We start from the raw sequence: 5,007 nt of genomic DNA, 5'->3' as shown, positions 1-5,007 counted from the left end.
TTAATATTTTGTATGGTAAAAATTTTTGATAATTTTTTTTTTTTGGACTTTGCTGTTGGAATAATCCTTTGCACATCAATGGTATTGAGATTTTTGGCCTGTTAAAGATGCTGTTGTTAGATGTTTATCTTGACTCCAATTATATTTGCTCAGCCATCATTTTTTTAACAAAAAATCAAGATAGTAGCATAAAACAAGCAATTCATGATAAACTTATCATCTTTTAAGATCAATAATAAGATAAAAAATTAAAAAAAAGTAGTTAATTAAATAAATAAAAAATCACTGTTAATTCACGTCTGCTCAACCTTTAAAATAAGTTTCTGATGGAACATAATAAAATCTTTCACACAAAAATGGATAAAGGCAGAACACTGGGGTGACTCAAAGGTGAGGTTAGTATAACTTTTGCTTTAGACCCCCAAATTTTTGAGGCCCCAAAAATTTTTAAGGATGAATTTTACAATTTTATTATTCTCTAAGACGCGCAATATTGAAAATAGTAAAAAGAAGTACAAAATTATATAATAAAAGAAAGAAAAAACTATCTACTTTCTTAAACAAATATTTTAGAACTTTGAACTAAACTACTCAAATTTTTATATTATTAAATAAATTTTTTACAACAACGTCCGATGTAATGTATTTAAAACACATGGCTAATATTTTATTAACTTGAATTAAAACACACAAAGGAAGACTTGTGATGTTGCGCCTTAGCCCTGGAATAACTATTGTTAGCTGTACGCATCAATACACAACTGCATGCACTAAAGTGTTGCATTGCACCTGGCTTCGGGGCTTAAGTGCACTTTTTACAACACTGCTATCATGTAAAAGTTAAAACCCTATGGTCTTTACGTGTTTGTGTATTACTACACTAATGTAATAAGACCACTCATCAATGCAACTTGGACTTGATTTTCTTTTTAAGCATGACCTAAATGACTTAACAACGCGATATTATCATCCAATATAAGCTAATCAATTCTATTCTTGTTATAGTAGTAGTGTTCCGATCAGCTAGCGCTCACCTCAATTGTTCCACCTGCTACCTCCCACCAACAGGTACTTAAAGAACTCTATTCACAAAGACTTAAGCAAAGACGGAAAGACATCACCTTATATTTTTTGTCTTTGCTGGGATTTAGGGGATTTAAACCCTGGTCTCCCAGTTTTATACCCACTTCATTGATTACAACCTTGGATGCTTATAAGAGTAGCACTTCTTGAACTCCCTCACAAATACCAACTATTTTTGAATAAAAAAGAGCAAGCACTTCATCAGCTGCATTTATGATTGCAACTATGTTTTTCAAGAGCTTTCACTTTAGTTTATTTTCAAAATAGCCTACCTTGAGAAGGAAAAGAAATGAACATGAATTATCTCAGTTGTACTTCATGGCAAAACTATGGTACTTTTCATTCATGGGGATCACATTTTGGGAGGAAAATAAAATCTAAATCGGATTTCCAGATTTCACCTTAGATTACTCTAGGACAAGGGGCAACTTTTTTCAAAAACATAGATGGTTATTTTTCATATTTCTAATCAAGTCTTTTTTATTTTTGTTTATTTTAATGTAGATAAAAAGGGCCAAATTTATCCATGTACTTTGAGAAAAGGTTTATATTTACTCCTAGTAAGTTATACTACTAGCACGTATCCTTACCGTTCATAAAATATTAACATTTACCCCTATCCCTAATGGTTGTCCACTGTGTCGTTGCCACATCAATTAATGAGTCCACGTTGGCTGTCCACTGTGGCAAGGGACTTCCCAATTAAAAATCCCACCTAATTAAATAATATTTGGACATTATTTTAAGACTAAGTAATCTCTTAAATTTGATGATTGTTTTTTATTTTACATTTTATCTAAGATATATTTGCTTTGAACAGTTACCTTATTCAAAAACTGTACTTATTAGATTTTTTTTGAGCATCAGCAAAAAGATAACTTGTCAGTGACGAATTAATTGAGTACATTTGACATTTTGGATCCAATATAATAATTAAAAAATTATGAAGAATAGAAACACTATTTAATTCAAATAAAAGAAATTTTTCTCCCATTATTTTAATTTTAAGGTTTAAATTTGAAATATGAAATTTGAAGTTTGAGAAATAATATTTAGGAGTTTTCCCACTTTTTCAATTTTAGAAAAAGAAGAAAAGGAAAAAAGATAAAAGCCAGAACAAAATTGAGAGTTAAGTTATTTAATTACGTTGTATTTTGAATTGGGAAGTTCCTTGCCATGGTGGACAGCCGACGTGGACTCATTAATTGACGTGGCAACGCCACAGTGGGCAATCTTTAGGAATGGGGGTAAATATTAATATATTATATTAACGTAAGGATACATGCTAGTAGTATAACATATTTGGGGTAAATAAAAACCTTTTCTCGAAGGGGTAAATATAACAGTTGAAATGACTAAAAGCTCATCTAGCAGATTAAAGTAATTGATCCATAAACTATTTGCAGTCACAGAAGTTGAGTTCAAAACAAGTGCATTATGACATATACTCAATAAAATTGTTGTTGTACCAAGTATGCACAAATTAACCCGAACATTAGGTTAGAAGAAAAGAAGGAAGCTTGTAGCCTGTAGGTGTTTGAATGAGTAAGTGGGAGACCGGAACCAAAATGACTCAATAAAAAATCAATTGAACCAAAATACCCCCTACCCCCCCCCCCCCAAAAAAAAAGGATACCAAAATATCTTTAACGCACCTTTTTTATACGTTATGTAAAAAGGTGTTAATGTCTCCCGTTAACATTCGTTACCCGAGCTTTTTAAAAAAAAAAAAAAAACTCGCATAACGCAACAAATAGATGCGTTTTGCAAACACAAATTTTTCCAGCCTAATGAATGGTTCCACAATTTCTGACAAGATTGTTGTATTATAATTTTGTTGCCACCTTTCTGACAAATGGCATTGTTGTAAGTATTATAATTTTGTTTTCTTAGAAAATGATTATAATTACTTTCTAATTATTATATTTTTGGTTGCCTTAAAAAATAATTATAATTATATTTTAAAAGAAGAGTAAGACACTTAAATTAATAAGGAAGGGATGTTATTTTTCGAAAGCATAAGCTAAGTCTTATTTTTGGCTGTCTTAGAAAATGATTATAATTATTTTCTAAAAATAAACATAAGACACTTAAATTAATACGGAGATAATTATAATTATTTTCTTATAAAAAATGTAACACGCTTAAATTGACAAGGAGGGATATTATTTTTTCCGCATAAGTTAGTGTTATATTTTTTTGTTGTCATAGAAAATGATATAATTATTTTCTAATCTTATATCAACGGTTGATTTAAAAAATGATTAAATTATTTTATTTTTCTAAAAAGAAAAGCGAGACACTTTAATTGATACGAATTTGGGATATTTTTTTCGTAGGCATAAACTAATCTTATATGTTTGGTTATCTTAAAAATTAATTATAATTATTTTTTACAAAAATATAAGACACTTAAATTGACCCGAAGGGGATATTATTTCGAAGCATAACCCAAGTGTTATATTTCTTATTGTCATAGAAAATGATTATGATTGTTTTCTAAATCTTATATCTTCGGTTGATTTAAAAAATGATTAAATTATTTTCTAAAAAAAAAAAAAGCAAAACACTTAAATTGATACGAATGGAATATTTTTTTTCGCAAACATAAGCTAAATCTTATATTTTTGGTTGTCTTATAACAAATTACAATTATTTTCTATAAAAGAAAGTAAGACACTTAAATTGATACAGAAAGGATATTGTTAGAAAGGATTTTAATTGATACAGAAAGGATTTTGTTTTTCCTAAGCATATGCTAAGTATTATAATTTTGTTATCTTAGAAATGTTTATAATTATTTTCTGAATTTTTTTTTGTTGCCTTAAAAAATAATTATAATTATTTTAAAAAAAGAAAAGTAAAACACTTAATTAATACGAGGGGGTATTATTTTTCATAAGCATAAGCTAAGTCTCTTTTTTTATTGTCTTAGAAATGATTATAATTATTTTCTAAAAGAAGTATAAAACATTTAAATTGATACAGAGATGATATTATTTTCTTAAGCATAAGTAAGTATAACTTATATGTTTGGCTATCTTATAAATAAGTATAACTATTTTCTAAATAAATAAAAAAAAGTAAGACAACTTAAATTAATACGAAGGATATTATTTTTTCTAAGCATAAGCTAAGTGCTATATTTTTGGTTGTCTTAGAAATGATCGTTATAATTATTTTTTATAAAGAAAAATAAGATACGTAAATTAATACGAGGGGATAAGTATATATTTTTTTTTAGAAAATGTTTATGATCTTTTTTAAGACAATCAATAAATATAAAACTTAGCTCATTAATGATGCAATGCAAATAGACACGACAAACCTTCATTAATGTATAAGTTGATGCCTTAGCCTAGTAGGCTGGAAAAATTTGTGTTTGCATAGCGCATTTATTTGCTGCGTGATGCAAGTTTTTTTTTTTTTTTTTTAATATTTTTTTAAAAGCTTGGGCAACGAATGTTAACGGGGATGTCAACACCTTTTTTCATAGCACATAAAAAAGATGTGTTAAAAGTATTTTGGTATCCTTCTTTTTTCTTAGGGTATTTTGGTTCAATTGATTTTTTATTAGGTCATTTTGGTTCCGGACTCCAAGTGGGATTGGTAGAGCATGTCAGTATTCATAGTATTCCCTCCGGATTAAAAAAAAAAAAAAAAAAAAAAAAAAGGTCCACTTAGTCATTTGCACACTCCTTAAGAAAATACTAACTCCTAGGTAAATATAGGTAATTTGACTAAACTACCCCTAATTGAATAGACATTGAGATTTGATCATATAACACTTAATAGGGGCAAATTTGAAAAAACAAGGTTAATTCTTTCTTGATTAGACAAGTGGACACTTTTTTGACCCAAGAGAAAAAAGGCTAAATGGACACTTTTTTTGATCCGGAGGGGTACTTGTTTATGACACCATCA

The sequence above is a fragment of the Lycium ferocissimum genome, chromosome 12 (assembly GCF_029784015.1).
Source record: "Lycium ferocissimum isolate CSIRO_LF1 chromosome 12, AGI_CSIRO_Lferr_CH_V1, whole genome shotgun sequence".
In the NCBI taxonomy this organism is placed as follows: Eukaryota; Viridiplantae; Streptophyta; class Magnoliopsida; order Solanales; family Solanaceae; genus Lycium; species Lycium ferocissimum.
This window is presented reverse-complemented; position numbering follows the sequence as displayed.